The sequence below is a fragment of the Zootoca vivipara genome, chromosome 9 (assembly GCF_965207765.1).
Source record: "Zootoca vivipara chromosome 9, rZooViv2.hap1.1, whole genome shotgun sequence".
NCBI classification, from domain to species: domain Eukaryota; kingdom Metazoa; phylum Chordata; class Lepidosauria; order Squamata; family Lacertidae; genus Zootoca; species Zootoca vivipara.
The window spans coordinates 52046600-52066309 of record NC_142592.1 but is presented as its reverse complement, the minus strand read 5'-3'; the positions used below and the strand labels follow the sequence as shown (position 1 = coordinate 52066309).

At 45.9% G+C, this 19710-nt stretch overlaps 1 protein-coding gene across 1 annotated transcript in view; it reads left to right on the top strand.

The window, feature by feature from the left end:
- Positions 1 to 381: 381 nt before the first annotated feature.
- Positions 382 to 19710, top strand: part of CHRM2 (cholinergic receptor muscarinic 2) — a 145408-nt gene continuing 126079 nt past the window's right edge. The window contains exons 1-2 of the mRNA XM_035127737.3: positions 382 to 621; positions 1503 to 1661. The gene's annotated coding sequence lies outside the window, so the exon portion shown is untranslated. The remainder of the gene's footprint in view (positions 622 to 1502; positions 1662 to 19710) is intronic.

Below are 19710 nucleotides of genomic sequence, written 5' to 3'. Positions count from 1 at the left end.
TCTGAGAGAGGGAGGTAAACTTGCCTCTATCCGCTTTCTCCGCAGACTGTACAAAATTTCATACACCTCTATCATGCGCCCCTTGAAAACGGGTCAAGGTGTCAGGAAATCTGGAGGAGCAGCACTTTCTTGGGGAGGCGGTGAACAGGTCCAAAGAAGCAAAGAGAAACAAAATGGATCTTCGGTGTGAAAATCTGAGATTCCCCCCCCCCCGCGCGCGCTTCCCCTGTTTTTGTTTGGGTGTTTAAATGGGGGTGGCGGACGGTGCTGCTGCAGCTGAAAAGCCAACCCCCCCCCCCCCGCGCTTCCCTTCGGAAGTGGCGCCGAATCAGCGAGCTGCGCCACGGCCATTGGAGGAGCCGCGTCTAATCCCGTCCGCGGGAGAGAAAAGCGCCCCGCACGCCAGCGCCTGCCGTCTGCTTGCTCGCTCCGCGTCTCCGTCCCCTTCCCCTTCGCACTCCGCCTCCGAGCGCCGCGACTGGCGCGCAGTCGAAAACAGCCAAGCCCGGGCGAAGCTGGCCAGCCGGCAGCCGCCGCTCCGGAGCTCCGCCCGCAACTCCCATGCCGAGGAGGCGAGATCCTCGACGGGGTCACCGCCTGGGCTCTCGCTCTCCTGCCAAGGTGGAAGCGCGTCTCCTGTTCGTGGGGAACTTTGGGGGAAGGGAAGGGGGAGGAATCCGGGAGACAAGCATCATAATAGTCATTTATTATTTATTTATCATTTGTCATTATCGTCCTTATTATTTCTGCATAAGGGACTCCTGCTATTTGGGTTGATCATGTCTGAATTTTCCAAGTCTCTCATAGCTAGGGGTGGTGGTGGTGTTGTGTGCCTTTGGAAAGCGTTTTCAATTCGGAGTGGGGCTGCAACGAGCGACGCCAATTCGAGAGCTGGGTGCGTGGGTAGCTGCTGCCCCGCGGCCGGCGGGTTTTTTTTTTTTTTTTTTTTTTGGCTGATGGCAAGGCGAGATGCCTCGGGTTTGAGGAAGACAGGTCCTCGGGTGGCTTAGCTTGGCGCGCGCACACACAGCGCTACCCACAAGGCTGGTGTAAAGGCGAGGGCTTCGCTTGGAACTGGGAGCAAAGTCTTCGGGCGAAGCTGTCGTGTGCATCGAGCTGTGAGTTCGAGTTCGTAAAGCGGGGTGGGAATCCGAGCCCGTCGCTTAAACTAAGACGGGGGATCCGAGGGCGAGTCCTATATAGATGCTTATTGGAGACAGGCTTCCAGCGTTTGTGGGGTTTAAATACTGGCTCAGGTAAGCTGAGGATCGAGTGGTGGTTGTTGTCTGTGGCATGATGAGCTAGCGGCTTTCCTCGCTTTCTAGCTATGCAGCAAGATCCTGTGCACATACGGCTTACTCTGAGGGAAAGAGCCACTGAGTTCATTTAGGTTTGCTCACGCAAGCCGGCATGCCTAGGACTGCAGCCAGCGCTCGTCTCTCCCCACCTCCTCTACAGCCCCAACTAATGTGTTTTTCATCCTCCCCCCCCCCCTTGGAAAGATATGGAAGAACAAGATACTGAGGCTACCGCTGGATTCTGACTCTGCCGCCGTCGCCTTCCTTCACCGTCTCGCTCCCAGCTTTCTGTGGACTTCCCGATTTGCTGAAAATCTGCAACAGTGTGGAAAAGGAATGAAACTTCTTGAAACTGGATTACAGGTAGGAGGAGATTTCCCCCCTGAAAAAAAGTTCTTGCGATTTATCTACTGTTTATCTTGCATTTATCTCCTAAGCCCTTATGCTCCCCACCCTCTTCCTGTTTCCGAATTCATGAGGACTGGAGGCTTGACTTTAGAAATCTTTCCAGGTTCAATCGTCTGGTGAAACAGGGCTATTTCTACATGAAACAAGAGCAGTTTGAATCTCCTCAAAATAATGCATTCCTTATGAACGGTAGGCTGGAGCAGCTCCAAAATAGGAAGGGTGGCGGTAAATAGTTGTAGCATTTTAAAGCCCAGCAGATTTATTATGGCATAAGCTTTGCGGACTAGAGTTTGCGCCATCTCTGCCAAGTTCTTTTGCCTTGTGGGACTTACGTTGCAATCCTGTATCTACTTACTCGGGAGTCGGTGTCAATTAACTCAAGGGGCTTGCTCCGTTGAGTCCTGTCTCACAGACGCAGGCAGGAAGGCCGAGGAATATGCTTTGTGTATTTTATTTCAAAAAATGGATTGCTGAAAGGGCAAAGTTTGGGATCATGGTGGTCTGAAAAAAGGAGGGGTGGTCCCTTATCAGGGGAAGATTACAAGACTGGAGAAGGAGAAGAACAGGATGATGGAATGGGAACAATGCAGCTTGGCGGGTATTAAACACTTCCCAACCTCCTTGATCCCATTGGTAAGACTGTTCAGCCAGATCCAATTTGCGAATATTTGGAAGTAAGTGCTGGAATTTTCTTCCTACTAGTAAGTTTAGTTTGTACATTTTAGGACCACTGCATTAAAAGCACTTCATGTCAGACAAATTGTACTCATAGTTTGCCTGGCATTCTAAGCAAGGGTTCTTGAGTTCTAGATGAGCACAATTGAGGATGTGGCCCTATACCTCCTTATATGAGACTAAGCCTCAACAAAGTCAGTTGGACTTGCTTCTGAGTAGACCTATTTAGGATTGTAGTATTTGTAGGAAAGGTCCATGGTAGAGTACATATTTTGCATGCAGAAGATCCCGGGTCCAGTTCTTAGTACCATCAGTTACTGGCTGGGAATGGCTGGGAAAGAGCCTCAGTCCCAGTTCCCGAACAGCCACTTCCAGTTCAAGTAGACAGCAAAAAGGGTAGGAGAACCAATGGTTAGAGTCACTCTAAGGCAGCTTCATATGTTCCCAGTAGGAAAATCAGGTGCAGAACTCAGTGGAGTGGAGGAAGAGTAGCCAACCACAGGAGACTGTGCTATCACTGCATTGTCAGAAAAATATAATTTTTGTGGTAGTGGGTTTCCCCCTTTTTCACCTGGGATCACTTTTTAAGCAAGCCTATTTTCCGTCTGGGTTGAATTTGCCCATGCAAGTAGTTTTGCTTGCGAAACAAATAGGTAGAAGCCTAGGTTGAAGGGACCTCAGAGGTCATCTATCCCAACCCCTGCTCAATGCAGGATCTGCAATGCAGGGTGTTACTACAGCATCCCTGACAGATGACCATCCAGCCTTTGCTTAGATAAGCAAAGGAGAGACCCACCACCTGCTAAGGCAGCTTTAGCGCTTCCTAACCTTTAGCAGAAAGACTGTACGGGATGAGATTCATACGACACTAATGGAGTTTAAGAGGAGAAACCTCTCTGCAGGGGGGGGGGGGGAGAGACAGTGGGTGACAGTCAGTAGGACCAGAGATGTATCTTTGGAAAGAAGGAAGGGACAAAGTCTCTGGACCACTCTACAGGCTACAACCAAAAGCTCCTCTTTTATGGATGACATTTACGTATGCCAAGTATACTTCTAAAGGGTGGATTGGCAAAGGCTTAGAAAAGCATAAGGACAGCGGCATAGTGGTAAATTCTGAAGTGTAGATCCCCAGGACCGAGCTCCTGCACCCATGTCTCTTCTAAGATATTAGGACAAAAACAAACTTTTGCCTAAATGCTGACATGATGGTTTCAATGCTGAGGCAGTTTTATTTATTCTTCCCCTGCTCCCACTTTGCCTAACATTCAGCCTGATGAAGAGTTGTGATAAGCTCAAAAGGTTGCTTACTACTTTGTAACACTTTTAGTTGGTCCTCATAAAGAGATCTTGGGATCTTTCAAAGCAATAGTGGCGGTTTAAACATGTAGCTATGCATGCTAATAATCTACATTTCCCTCTGTTTGGTACATTTCACTTTTTTTGGGGGGGGGAGACTTTATTTGGCATGCAGGGGGTTGGAAATTAGCACCCCAAGAGACTTCGTCGTTGTCTCTGCTCTTAAATAAGTGGTGGCACTTTGTCCCTGCTTGTCCGTAATCTACTGCACCACTGCGTGGTTTACTGAGGGGGGGGGCAGGGGAAGCTTCTCAGGTTCCATGGGGTATCTGGGGGAATTGCAGGTGGGAGAATGGAAAGAGATGGAATTCTGTGTCTAGAGGAAACTTGACTCCTTTCTCCCATCTGCCTTTGTAAGGTCATTCCGTAGGATACTGCCCAGTATCCAATAAGACTGCTGGTCCACCTAGCACAATATAATCTACGCTGGCTGGCAGTGGTTTTACAGGATTTCAGGCAGGGGTCTTTCCCCAGACCTTTCTGGACGTGCCAGGGTTTGGACCAGGGACCTTCTGCATGCAAAGCAGATGCTCTGATACTCAGCTATGGCCCTTACCCACCCCAATACAGATCACCCACCACTTGCATACAAATTTAAAAGGCACTTGCTCTGGGATAATAGGCTCGAGGACTGTAATCATGTGCTTCCTCTTATGATGCACCATCACACAGAGCTGAGGAGAGGGGGCAAAGGAACCAGAGTGCCTTCCAGAGCAAGAAGGCATAGACCAGGTCTCCCCCCTTGTGTCTGATTTCAGATTTAATTCAGCTAAGGAAATTATTTCTATTTCTTTGAGGCTCCTTGTCAGTGAAACATTGATTAATGTTGAGCAGCTATGCCATTTGCGGGTTTCTCCCATATTTCTTAGAGAGAGTCTTCTTGCCTAGAGTACATTCCCTCTGCCCTAGTGTGCATGCAGTTTTGAAGGCATGTACCTTTAAATGTGGTAGATGAAAATCCTTTAATCCTTTAATCCATGCCCATTCCGAGGCCATGGGCGAGCCAGTCCATTTCTCCTGATGCAAAGAGTTTCGGTTTTTTTTTAAAATATCTTTGGTGAAATTTTGGGGTACTGATGGAAAATGGAAAATGTTCCAACCAGGAATGTACTACTGTATTCTGCTTGTCCACTCATCAGTAGCAGTACAGAGCTCACAATCTTGTCACAGAAAACTCACTCCTGGTTTTCCGCATCACAAGATTCCTTAATCTAATCAGCGTAGTATAGGGAGGTGTGTGTGTGTGTCTGTGTGTGTGTGTCTCTCTCTGTGTGTGTTGTTGTTGTTGTTGTATATCTACTGCAAACTAACCTTAGGTCTACCAATAGATCCCAACCTATAATCCTTGAAGCTTTCACTGCAAACCACTCAGAGATCTCCCAGTAGATCTCCTACTACCCCCCCTTGCAGATCTACTGCTGACCATTTGAAGATCTACTAATAGGTCCCAGTTTCTACCATTTGGGCACTCCCACACTTAGGGGATTCTGCTATGGGGCAGTGTGGTTAATATTTCATCCCCTGTCCCTTTCATGTTAGAGAAATCCTCCCACTTTTTCCACGCTGCAGCTGCTGTTGCACAAACTGAAAACCTTCAGCACATTTGCAAGATGGGGGAGAGAAAAAAATAGTCCATTTGTTCCAAATGCCAAAGCAGCCCTCAGCCCAGGAAGCTGTTGTATGTGTTGGAAGAAGGAGTGGCTGGTTCCTAAAATAATAATGGGGGGGGGGAAATGCTCCTCGTCGCTGCAAAGAAGTTTTATTTATCCTCTGTTCGTCATCAGAAAGCTGTTTCCCTCTGAAGATGTCTTGAGGTTCTGGGGGTGGGGGTAGCCCTCAAATTAAATGCTGCTGTGGAGCTTCCACCCCCTCTCCCTGCTTAATGGGGAACCTGGTTGCAGTAAATCAAAGAATCACTCATTTGGAGCCTAATTAATCAGCATCCCACTGTAGCGAAACAACACTTTCTTCCTAATGGAACCTTTGAAACTAGCATGTGGATCACAGCGAGGTCTCCAAGAGACATCAGGAGGGGGAAGCTCTTCAGTGTGAAACACTTTTTATTTATGTTTGCCTACTGTGGCTTTCAGCTTTATTCTGAAATGTTTCTGTTTCTGTCTCCCTTGGTCTTCTTCCTCCTTTTTGCTGCTGAAACACACAAAAGTCTAAGCCCGTAGTCACAGTTCCATTAATGTGCACTCACAATGCTGGTTTTTTAAAATCTGCATTCATGTGGCAGTTATCCAAAATGCATATGGATCCTGCGTTTCATTATAAAATACCACCGTTTGAGGCATTGTTTCTCAAACCAGTTTCACACCAGCTGGAGTCCTTGAGCCGTTCCTAGTTCCTCTCTAGCCAAGGTGTGGACACCTTAGTATAGGGCAGTGATGGGCAACCTTTTAAGCTTGGTGTGTCAAAATTCACCAAAAAACCGAGCATAACTCAGGTGGTGTGTCACTTCGAGAAAAAACCCATAATTTCGTGATATTCATAGTTTAAATAACAAAATGTATAATTGTAATATATAACTGTATTTAATAAACCAAAAACTAATTATTTAACCAAACCAAACCAAAAAACCTCTTATTTATCACAAAGTGCCCAGAGTTGTTGAGCTTTTTGGGGGGAGCTGCTGACCAAAGTTTTGGAGGTTTTTTGGGGGAAGTGCAAAAGTTGCTTTGCTTTTTTGGGGGGGATGCCCCAAAGCTGCTGTGCATTGTTTTGGGGAAAAGAGAACAGAAATAAATGAAGAATAATACCTTCGCTAAAACTAACACACAGCACTGACATAGTCTGCCAAAGCACCAAAGCACCAAAAAACAAAAAAACAGCACAGAACGGGTTAAAAAATGAATGCTGTTACACCCAATCATCGTCTGCCAAAGCACCAGAAAAAACAGCACAGAAAAAACCAATCTCTGGCTACCAGCAGCAACAACAACAACAAATGGTCCAATGGGGCGTGTGCCAGCAGCGAGGGCTCTGCGTGTCACGTCTGACACGTGTGTCATAGGTTCACCATCACTGGTATAGGGTCAAGACATGCCACCCTGTCAATGCCCCCCTGGTCTGCACACCAACAGAAATGAATCTGACACTAATGAAGCTATGCTGATGTGAACTGCTAGGGGAGAAAGGGCTGTGAAATGCACCAAAAACAAAAACTTTGATGTGCTCAAGAGCAGTAATGTGAACACACCCTAGGACATTGGGATGCCCATGTATTTTGGGGCAGACTTCAATCGCTTCCTGAGTCCCTCAATAATAAGCAGGTGGAAAGGGGGGAGAGAGGGGGGGAGGGGGAGAGAGAAAAAAAAACACTTTGGTATGTGAGTGAGTATTGGCCAATGTGATTGCAGATTTGCATCAGAAATTGTTTCTTTGTTGTTTACAGCTTGGCATGCAAAAACTGCAGGCAGCTTAAAATCTCTCTCTCCGTACATAGTAAAACTGCATCCAACCGCTCTCTCAAATAATAAGAGGTCTTTTAGGAAAACATATATATATTTGGTTTCCTTTTTAATTTCACTTTTTGAGGAGACACAGCAGAAGCATCTGAGACTTTCAGAGACACTCACCCTCATCTAGGTAAATGAGGTTTTCCAAATAAAACTTGCTGCTGTTGTGCAATGCTCAATGTACCGAGACAGCTCGAAGACACAGGATAAGACAGAAATCCAGATAGCAGATATGAAGGGCATCATTTCTGCTGTTAACGAAACACACCTGGGTGGTTGCATAGGGAGAAATGGGCAGCCTTTCTGTTTCTCCAGCTTACCCATGGGAGAACACTCAAAACTGCAAGTGAAACATAGCATTGCTGCAACGGACAGCCAAAGCCTCCTGCGAGAGGAATATAACAAAGCGGGAGCCGCAACAAAATGTGGCAGAAAATCTTTGCTCACTCATGGGATTCAGGGTTGCAACTAGCCACCAATGCCTCCAGTGTGGTGTGGTGGTTAGAGGGAAGGACTAGGGCCTGGGAGACCAGGGTTCAAATACCACCTTGGCCATGGTGAAGCTCACTGGGCAAATCACTGCCTCTCAGTCTAAGCAGCCTCGTAGGGTTGATGCAGGTATTAAATGAGGAGGGGCAGAACCATGTACACAGTCTTGAGCTCTTTGGAGAAAAGGTGGGATATAAATGGGGGGGGAGGAGCAATATTATATGCAGCTGAGGCTGCCCCACCAACCTCAGTTTGCACCCACCTGTTTGTCTTCTTGCTTACTGCCAGTTGGGGTGGGGGATCTGTCTGCCGTTGGCCATGGTTCCAGCTACTGCAGGCCTGTCGGTTAAAGTTGCTGCAAGTGGGTTCCTTGATTTGGACCTTGTGTCGAGTACACAATGAATTTGCTTTCCACCACAATAAAGATTTCCAAAGCTTTACTGGGAACAGCCTAAAGATAGTTACAAATAAACTTTGCAAAATACAAAATAGCTCATTGCTCTTAAACAAGCAATGTGGTCCCATCTTCTTTATAGTCCTTGGTGCAGTTCAATAAACTTTCCTCTCTCTGGTCCCAGAGGGAGATGCTATGCTTGTTCATCACTCCGGTTTCACTTTCCTGAAGAGATATTGCCAGCTCTGGTTTCCGGTGATGAGCCATCAATTAGTCTAAACACTAAAATGGAAATATCCAGCCGCATTTGCCAGAGGCAAACCTCTTGCCTGATGGAAACCTCTCTGCATAGTGTTTTAAATTCAAACATTGAAACAATTACATTTTATGCATATTAAACTAATATCTTTAGCACTCCCACCCTACCAGTCCCAAAAGGTGCCAGCCAGCACTGATTAAGGGTTCAGACAGGCCAAATCCCTTTCTCCCTCCTTCAGTTTTACATCATTCATTTGCAATGGACATAACATTCCTTTGATTCTGGACCAAATATGCTTAATCTTCACCAGGCTGCTCTGCGGTGGGTGATTCCTCCTTGGGTTCCCCCCCCCCCCCGTACTGCTTCAAAAAAGCCAGCATTCCCAGAACATGCTGATTTCTCCTTATTAGTTCTCAGTGGCCCTGTTTTATCTCCAGTCCTGTCGGCACTGAGTCTGCTATTAGTGGGGATAGTGATGTAAGGTCCCTTGCTCTTCTTTTATGGAGCTACGTATCCCACAATCTCTTCCTCCTTAAGTACCTGAATGCCTCCATCTCATGGTTTATGGAGACATCACTCCCCTTCCTTTCAGTGACACATCTATAGCCTTTGGGCTTGCTGTTCCGAGAACGTCAGCTACACTAGCCTTTCGGTAAGGGTGACTGCATTCTGGCTTTTAGTGCTCCTGCTCCACATAACCTCTAAATGCCCCATGGGCTTTAGCAGCCCGGTGAGATTGGATTACCTAGGCCACTCGGCGAGTGTCATTTCGGGGAAGCGACTTAAATTCTGCAGTGTGTGCAGGGCTAATGGGAATGTCTGCTTTGCAATCCCCAAGGGTAGCGGATGCTCTAAAAATGCCAGTTCTAGGTTCTGGGGGGTCTCTTGTACAAGATGATCTCCGCCCTCCCTAGGTGTGCTCCAATTCTCCTCCTCTCCACTCTTGTCGCTGCCACTTCACTTTCCTTTCTGGCCCCATTCCAAGAGCAACCCAATGGGATGTTTATTGCTATCAAGGGTCCCAGATCAAGGGTTGCTCACCTTTGCAGGCTGGTCACCTTTTCCCATTGCCCCCTCTTTTCTTAGGGACCCAAGCTCAGCAGAAGAGCACTTAGAACCATATAATTGTAGAGTTGGAGGGGCCCTGAGTACCATCTAGTCCAACCCCCTGCAATGCAGGAATATGCAGCTGACCCATACAGGGATCAAACCTGCAACCTTGGCTTTATCAGCATCACCCTTTAACCAACTGAGCTATTTTGCATGTGGAACACGTTCCAGGTTCAACGCCTGGCATCTCAAGGTAGAGCTAGGACTGATCCCTGCCTGAAATCCTGGAGTTGATGATGGCAATAAATGGACCAGTGGTCTGACTTGGTATTACTTCCTGTGCTCCTCTGTTGACGCTGATTTTTAGGATTTGGGAATCGATTTAACATTGGAATTGCTGTGATTTTCACAATTTCGTCTATATTTTTTCAGCTGCTTTGAGTGAGTCCTTTGGAGGGCATTATGCACACACACACACACACACACACACACACGTACTACCTCTCCAAGGGTACAGGACTAAGTTTGTGGGAGGTTACAGCTCCTCTTGTTGCTCACCTGGAGAGAGCAAGTGAACAGGCAGCAACAAGAAGGTTAAGGGGTGATACGATAGCCATGTTCAAATATATAATAGGATGTCGTATAGAAGAGGGTGAAAGGTTGTTTTCTGCTGCTCCAGAGAAGCGGACACGGAGCAATGGATTCAAGCTACAAGAAAGAAGATTCCACCTAAACATTAGGAAGAACTTCCTGACAGTAAGAGCTGTTCGACAGTGGAATTTGCTGCCATGGAGTGTGGTGGAGTCTCCTTCTTTGGAGGTCTTTAAGCGGAGGCTTGACAGCCATATGTCAGGAATGCTTTGATGGTGTTTCCTGCTTGGCAGGGGGTTGGACTGGATGGCCCTTGTGGTCTCTTCCAACTCTATGATTCTAAGGAGAAGGAGCAGCAGGAGGCTCCGGATGCTAGTATTGGACCCTCTACCAAGTAGCAGTTCTTGGCAGGGGCCCAACAATGCTGACTTCTGATGCCAGCTCTGATTCTTCAATCTAGAGATGTGCTGCTTTGCACCCGGTCCTTTGTCCAAGTGAGGTTGGTGAGGACACACACCGCCGCTTTCTCAGAGCTAGTGCCCACGTCACATAATGTGAATCCTGGCCATATCTGCTTGGCTTCTTCCCTTGCTGATCTCTCTTTGACAGGTGACAAATGTCTCTTGGGATGTCACATGGGGCCAGGCCATGTTTTTTAGCCCATCACAGATGTATTTATGGTAGCTTTAGTCCAGCTGGATCTTTCTGCTTCTAGGATTGTTTATGTGTGGGTTTTTTTTTAAAATAAAATAAAATAAAATAAATATAAAATCATGCTGTTTAATGTTGCGTGCCTCTCCGGGTGCCATTTGGCAGAGAGATTGGTCTATAAATATGTGAAATAAATTAGTGGCTGGCGTGTAATTGCAAAGAGCATTGAGTTGCGAGTGATCCAGGAAGCCCATATTTCAAACTTCACCCAGTCCTTGAACTCAGTAGTCTGCCTTAGATAAGCCAACAGCTCAGAACTCTTTGCTCATAAACTAAATTTCAGGACATAAACTCTGGCCTGCTGCACAGAGTTGTTGTAAGGAATCCTGAGATGTGAAACATTTTAACTATGAATCTAGCTATCTATTTATAAATCACCTTTTGCTAACAATGACACACACCAATGAGACCCTGATATGGCAGTAAGTAAAAACAACAACAGGGAACTGATGGACTGAATCCACAGTTTTTCTAGAACAGGCTTCCTCAACCTTGGCCCTCCAGATGTTCCCTGACCACTGGTCCTGCTAGCTAGGGATCATGGGAGTTGTAGGCCAAAAACATCTGGAGGGCCCGAGGCTGAGGAAGCCTGTTCTAGACCCATTGAAGTTCTTGGATATGGCTGTAACTTAGTTTCATTAATTTAAATGAAGGTCTACTCTGAGTAAGGCCAGCATTGGAAACAATCCAATGTTTTTATATAGCAACAGCCATAGTTGTTATAGAATTTAAGGCTGTTGCCCACTGAATGACACTTTACACTATTGATTATATGACTTTTAGTTGATGGATTTGAACAGATAGTTCAATTGACATACTGTATATTACTATATGAGTAAAAGCAATATTTCTGAAACAAGAAGTGTACTTATATAGGAATGAGTCCCATTGAACTCCATGATGCTTATTTCTGAGCATACATGTATAGGATAGGACTTTAAATGATATATTCATGAGTCAGGAAGGTATCACTTAAGAAGAAACATTCCTCCTTCTTTGTCAAAAAAAGTGCTGGGGGCGATTGCTATCTTCAGTTTTTAAAAGCACTTTCACCAAATGTGTGTGTGTGTGTGTGTGTGTGTGTGTGACATCACTGTCAATTAAAAGTTTTTTAACTGATTGATCTGATCATAGCTGCCAAGTTTTCCCTTTTCTCGCGAGGAAGCCTGTTCAGCATAATGGAAAATCCCTGAAAAAAAAGGGATAACTTGGCAGCTATGGATCTGATCCAGGCATCCCCAAACTGCGGCCCTCCAGATGTTTTGGACTACAATTCCCATCATCCCTGACCACTAGTCCTGTTAGCTAGGGATCGTGGGAGTTGTAGGCCAAAACATCTGGAGGGCTACAGTTTGGGGATGCCTGAGATCAATCAGTTGATCGAACATTGCAGCCCTAATGTAATCATTAAATACATAGATAAAATTTTATACTCCAATTAGCAAGTGGATAAGGTTACAGTTGGACTGTAAGACTGCAATCCTATATGCATTGACTAGAGAACAAAACCCAGTAAGGGGATTTACTCTCAAGTCAAATCGAGTAAAATCTCAGTTGAATTTTCTTCTGAGCAGATATGTGTAGGATTTATTTGGTGTTTTTTTTGACCTGTAGAAGTCTTTATATACTGTCCTCTCATAAAATATCGGGGAAGTGTCTAGCAACACAAAAACATTTTTTTCAAAAAAACCCCCATTAAAAACAGTACCCAAAAATCATTAAAATGACTGGCTCCTCAAGAAGAAATTAAACAACTGCATAAGTCTGCCACCATAAAGTCTTCAAGAGACGCCTGGAAGTCTAAAGCAAGGATGCCTGCTGAATCTCTGATGGAAGAGTCATCCACAGTATGGTACCTGTGACACTATATAGCAGACTTCTGGTTCAGGCCAGTTGAGTCTCCATCATCTGTGACATGGCTGGGATATAAGGGTTCAGGCGAGTAATCTGAGCACAAGTTTTTCAGGACTTTGGATATCAATGCAAGGGCTTCAGATGTGGCCTCATAGTCTATGGGCAGCCAGAGCAGATGTTTTAACAGAGGTAGTGATATGCTGCTGAACATCTGCCCACATCAACTAGCTGCTGAATTCTGCTGGAGCCTCCAGGCCAGGTCCAGGGGCAGCCTCACATAGAGTGCATTAACATTAATTCAGCCACAAGGCTTAGCTGCCAAGTATCCCATTTTTCGCGGGAAACCCCCGGATTTTAATCCGTTTCCCACTGTTCTCCCGAATGGAGAAAAATCCCGGAAATCCCCCGGATTTCCGACCTGCCAGGGAGCCTCCATTTTGGGTGCTGCTCTGCCCATGTGTGGGCACCGGAAATAGGGCAGAGCAGCACCGGACGTCGCTTCTACGCATGCCCGGCGGCCATCTTGGTGGTGGCCGCATGGAGGCAGCCGTCACCAAATTGGCCACCGCCATGTGGCCACCACCAAGATGGCTGCCGGGCATGCGTAGAAGCACCTTCCAGTGTAGCTCTGCTCTATTTCCGGTGCCCACACATGGGCAGAGCGGCCCCGGAAGTTGCTTCTACGCAACCTCCGGTTCCGCGCCGCTGCTGTTCCCGCATTTTTCAGCGGGAGACTTGGCAGGTATGCCACAAGGTTACCACTGTGTGGACTACAGAGGCCAGGTTCTCATGATCCCTATAAGGCTATTCCTAGCCACAGAGGTCACTTGGGCCTCTAATGACAAATGGGTCCAGGAGTACACAGCAGCTATGTGCATGCTCCTTTAGAGGGAGTGCAACCCCACTGAGAAAAGCCAACTGGCCTATCATCTGGACACAAGAACCACCTACCCAGAGAGCATTCATCTTCCCAGGATTAAAACTCAGTGTATTGGCCCTCGCTCATTCCCCAGCATTAGAGCTTTGGCTCAACAGCCTCTGTTGATCATGCTTGTCATGTTGCACTCAGAGTAGGATTTTGGCAGGGAGACATCCACGATGTAGCTCAGCAGAGGGGTTGTTTTTATCACATTTTGAAGTGAAGTGAGACACACTACTTCTGAAAAAGATAAGGCAATGCAAGACCATTTAAAAATCTGGAGTCTAAGTTACCATAAGCACACCACTGATTTCTCTCTCTCTCTCTCTCTCTCTCTCTCTCTCTCTCTCTCTCTCTCTCTCTCTCTCTCTCTCTCTCTGTGTGTGTGTGTGTGTGTGAGAGAGAGAGAGAGAGAGAGAGAGAGAGTATGTGAGAGAGATTTGCAAGGAAGTCAGTCATTTTTGGAGACAATAGGAGGGATAACCTACCCATTCTGCCAGTTCATACATTTTGAGTGTCACTTTTTCATAACTACAGAGCCACATTCTGTGCACATACCATACATGGGTTGTTACGCTGTCAAAACAGGGAAGTCCAGATGGACTTTCCAAATTTTCTCTGAAACTGTAAGCATCAATCGGGTGTTGTGCTTTTTTAGTACCAGATGTTTTATGGACAAATTTGTAACCACCCCAACCATTAACACCTATGCACACAACAGCTCATTTTATAGTGCATAGGAATGATGGAAATGACAGTTCAAAACATCTGGAGGCATCAGGTTGGGCAGGGCCATCTCAGGCAGGTCGGGCGCCCTGGCGCTGAGGCGCGGAGATCGCTCTGGTGACCCCGCCCTCGCAATGCGCAGCATGGCTTCCGCGCGGCTTTGGCACGCAGCGGCCCCCCTGCCAGCCCCGCACCACCGGGACTGCACCTAGAGCCGGGCCTGGATTGGGGAAGACTTGCTTGATGACTCCTAGTTTGTCCAGGCCTGCTGTATTGGTAGATCTCCTGCAACTAATTGGTTTCCTAGAATAAATGCACCTCAAACCCCTTTGATTGGTACAAGTAATAGAATCATAGAATTGCAGAGTTGGAAAGGTTCATTCTAGTCCAACCCCCTGCAATGCAGGGATCTCAACTGAAGCATCCATGAAAGATAGCTGTCCAACCTCTGTTTAAAAACCTCCCCCCCAAAAAGTAGAAATCTGCAAGCATAACTACTGCTCATCAGAATTTGTAATTATGGGAATGCATTTACTACCCCTGGATAAATTACCTTATATTCTAGAAGAGCTTTTCAAGAACATCAACCTCCTTTGGCAACTGCTGTTCATTCTTGCACATCCGTTCCCTTTCAATGAACTTGACCACTGAGTTCTTTTTTTATCCCTCTGACTCATTTTTTTTTCCAGCTTTGTGTTTCCTTTGCTTTTTCCCCCCTTTAAAAATGCCTGACGGGAACCTCTTAATGCTATTGATTAATCCCAAGCACGGTAGCTTGACTGAAGTCAACCCCCCCAAAAACATTTTTATCTTCCTTTATATGATGACCTACATATGCAGTATTCGTGTGTGTGTGAGTGAGTGAGTGAGTGAGAGAGAACACACACACACACACACACACACACACACACACACACACACACACACGTGCACTGTTACCAAAGAGCTCAGTTACAAAAGATATGAAAGCTGGGTCTTAAGATTCCCCCCCTCCGCACTTTCCCCTGCATGTATACACCTGCTAGGAATGTTTTCTTTTGATTGTGAGATGGAGGAAAAAAGTAGACTCCAAATGGACAATGGCTTCCAGTAGGGATGAATGGCTTTCCTCAAAGAATTCTGGGAGCTGTAGTTTGTTAAGGGTGCTGAGAGTTGTTCTAGGGCTGCCATATGTCTGGATTTCCCCAGACGTTACTGGGATTCCAAAGGCAGAAATGCTCAACAACTTTAGGGGGCATCCTGGTTTTTACTTTCAGAAATATGGCGACCCTATTTTACCCCTCTCCCTAAGCTACAATTCTCAGAGTCCCCTGTGAAGAAGGCTTGACTGTTGAACTGCTCAAAGCAGGGGTGCTTTGACACCTGGGCGGGGCGCCGCTCCGCAGCGTCGTGATGTCACGCCGTGCGGGCGTGACACCCCTCGCTGACCCGCTCCTCACCTCCGTCCAGGGAGAGCGCGCACCGCAGCAGGAAGGGAGAACGTGCGTTGGTTGAGCAAGCCCAAGCGAGGTTTTTGCCGGGTGGCTGCCGGGACCGGCTTGCTCCCTTGGCCGACGTGCTCTCTCTCTTCCAGCTGCGGTGCGCACTCTCCCTGGGTGGAGTAGAGGGGCGGGCCAGCGAGGGGCGTCACAAGCGTCACCTCGCTGGCCCGCCCCTCAACTCCACCCAGGGAGAGCGCACGGCAGCAGGAAGGGAGAATGTGTGTTAAAGAGAAACCAGCAGACCCTTTGTTTAATTTCCAAGCAAAGGGCCTGCTGGTTTCTCTTTAAGGTTTCCAGATTCAAAAGAGAGCAGGGCAATTAAAGGCACAGAAGTCCTGTCCACTATTGAGTCTGGCAACCCTACTAAGGCACCACACAAACACTCTAAGGTGGCTTTAAGTCTTGTCAGAATTCTTGTCACCATGCTGAAAACTGAGATGACACCCTTTCTGGTATCGGAAAGGCGATCCCTGAAGAGCCAATCTAAGCCCATCCTTGAAGACTTTCCAAATGATGTGTACAACTTTTATTTACCCAGACTTTTAATTAGTTCTCCCGCTTTAATATCTTTGTCCTTCCCATATTGCAAGTTTTATTGGTTCCCCATTGTGATAACAATTATCTTCTCCCCCCTTTTGTTGGTGTTGCTGTAACGTCCTCTAATGTTCTTAATTGCTTCTTTTTTATTGTGCGTTTAAAATTTTATGTGGTTATATTGGGCTATGTGCCTTTCGGCAGATGGGTAGAAGATACATGACTGAAATAAATAAATAAGGCCGCAATGCCAACGTCACTCGCCTAGGAGTAAACCCCGCTGAATCTCAAGGCTGGGAAAACAAGAAACTGAGAGAATTAAAATTGACAGACTTGGCCATCCCTTGTATTGCTTTATTGGAGATTCTGCAACCCACAAATCTGCTCACCCTTGGTTTAAACAGATCACTGATTAACATTTTATTTCCATGAGGGTGCATTCTCTCTCCCCTCCACATATCCTCAGTGCCTTTCATCTTTTTTTGTCGCGTATTCTTAAACTATCCCCCTGATAATGTGACCATGTGGTCCCCAACCTTTTTGGCCCAGAGGTGCATTTGGGAATTTGAGAAATCCCTGTAGGCACCACAGAATACCCATTTCACACAAGAAAATCTGGTGATGCTAATAGTGCCCCCCTAAAACAATAGACGAAACACCAACCTCCCCCCAAAATAAGTGAAGAGTGGACAAAATTAGGCAATGCCTCCCCCCCATGGGCAAAACACCCCCAATCAAAGACTAAATATGTAAATGCCCCCCAAAGATTAGACAATCCCTTCAAATGAAAATCAGCAAGCAAAAGACAGCACTTTTAAGTTCCCGGTTGAGATCCTTCCTACTTCAGAACCTAATTATGGGGCAACAACTGCTTAAATAGTTGTTTAAAGCTGCTATCCTAAACCTTGAGAGTAGGCCGCATTACTAGAGTTTTCGATATTGAGCTAGGAGCTAGATTATATAAAATAGAATATGATTTTAAAAGAGAGAATGTTATCAAGGAATTAATGAAAGGTGGTTGTGTTAGGAGTTATATTATATAAGATAGAAAGTTAAAAGTAAATAATGTTATTTTAAAGAAAATTAGAAGAGGATAAGAATATAGGTATAGATAATGCTACATAAGGAACTGTCAATGAGGAGAGAGAAATGAATTCCAGAAGGAAGAGATTGAGGGAAGTCATCCGATGATGTTAAAGGATAGTGTTAAGAAGATATAAGAATTTTGTGTTGTTTGACTGTGTCAGCATTGTTTGTATTTTGTTGGTATTGTTCTTATAAAATGAATAAAATTATTTTTTTAAAAAAAGAGAGAGAATAAGCCCCATTACATTTAACAGGATTTAAGTAGACATAGTTAAGATTGTGCTGTAAAGTCTCCAGTTATTGGGGCAGAGGGAGGGGCCACTTAATAAAACTCAATAACCTCGCCTTCTGCTTGCCCCGCCCCACAATTTAGTCAAATCATGACTTCCTGGTTACCTTCTCAACCAGTGTGAGAAACGTCACAATAAGTGCAGGAGGAATCTCCCTCTGACTCATCTGTGATTTGAGCACTGCATATTTCACACCAAGTTCAGGTAAATCAAAGCCCCAAAATCAGAGAGAGATTTGGATGGTGAGAATTTCATGAGCACCTTTAGAAATGACAGCGTACCAAGTGCAATGAATAAACACGTCCAATTGACTCTTGTCACATTCTTCGCTATATCAGCCACTTTAGGTAGCCAGGTCTTCAACTATGCTATCCTGTATGCTATGAGCTCTTTCTCTGTTTGCTAAACTTTATGTAGCTGAAATGACGCTACATTGATGCACAAGCAGAAGGTATGCTGGCTTTGGGGCTGCTCAACAATAGCAGAACAACAACAAAAATCCCACTTTGGTCTCCTGAAAGAATGTGCGGCTGGTTGAAGCTGTGAACCAGAGCATAGGTCGGTGGTAGAACAGCTGCTTTGCATGCAGAAGGTCCCAGGTTCAATCCCTAGCATCTCCAGATAGGGCTGGGAAAAGTCTCCTGCCCTGAATCCTGGACAGTTGCTGCCAGTCAGTGGGGGCTATACTGAACTAGATGGACCAATTGAGCAGACTTTGTTTAAGGCAGCTTCCTTTATATTTTGATGCAGGTCCTGCCTGGCAATTCCTTGTGCTAAATAGCTGGTGGCTTTTACTTTTCTTTTCTTTTGAAAACTACCCGGTCTCTGCCATCCGAGCCTGTTCCAAATGATCTAGACAGCACAGCTTTCTTATCAGGCTTGGCTACTTCATTTCTGAATTCCTTTGGCATTCTTGGCTGTCCCATCTAGGACTTGTGACATGGTTGCTTGTTTAGTTTCCCAGATTTCTCCATCACCTCCTCTTGGACACCTCAATAGCTATCAGTGAGTGTATTTTTAAAAGAAGGCGGAAGGGTATAGATAGCCCTTCCACATCCTCTGCTTTGTGCCAAGATGCAAATAATCCTTACTTTTCTTTCTGTTTCTCCACCATCCTTAAGGATGCCCACCATTTTTTATTGCGTTTTTCTCCTTCCTTCCTTTCATGCATTATTACTATGACCTATCAACCCTATACAGCTTAGGCCAAGGCTATCTGAAAGACCATATTATCCCATGTAAACCTGCCCAGCCTCTGGGAATCTTCAGGGGAAGCATTTTTCTCTCTCTGACCACCCTTAGAGGCAGGTTTGGTGGGGAAGCAGGAGAGGGCCTTCTCGGTGGCTGCCTGTGGACTTTGGTACTCCCTCCCTAGGGAAGCTTGATGGGCCGTTTCCTTGTCCTTCCACTGGTGGGTGAAGAGTGTTCTTTTCTGACAGGCCTTTTTTAAAAGGAAAGTACAGTGGTATCTTGGTTTAAGTACACAATTGGTTCCAGAAGTCTGTACTTAACCTGAAGCGAACTTTCCAATTGAAAGTAATGGAAAGTGGATTAATCCGTTCCAGACAGGTCCGCGGAGTACTTAAACTGAAAGTACTCAAACCGAAGCGTACTTAAACCGAGGTATGACTGTATAGTGCTGTGCTGCTTTTATTATCTGTATTTTGATATATTTGTTTGTTATTTTGTTTTAATTCTATTTGCTTTTTAATGATGACCTTCTGTATGCTATCAGCTTTTTTGTATGTTATCTGCATTGTTTTAATTGGTGCAATATGCTTTGAGTTCCAGTCTGGGGGAAAGGCGGGATATAAATGATAGAATCATAGAATCTTAGAGTTGGAAGGGATCCAAGGGCCATCTAGTCCAACCCCCTGCAATGCAAGAATCTCAGCTGAAGCATCCATGTCAGATAGCAACAACCTCCAAGGAAGGAGAGTCCACCAGCTCTCGTGGGAGTCTGTTCCACTGCCAAACAGCTCTTACTGTCAGAAAGTAGTTGTTGTTCTTTCTTCTGAATGTTGTCAGAATCTCCTTTCTTGCAACGTGAAGCCATTGCCTCGAGTCCTACCCTCAAGAGCAGGAGAAATCAAGCATGCTGCCTCTTCCATGTGATAGCCCTTAAGAT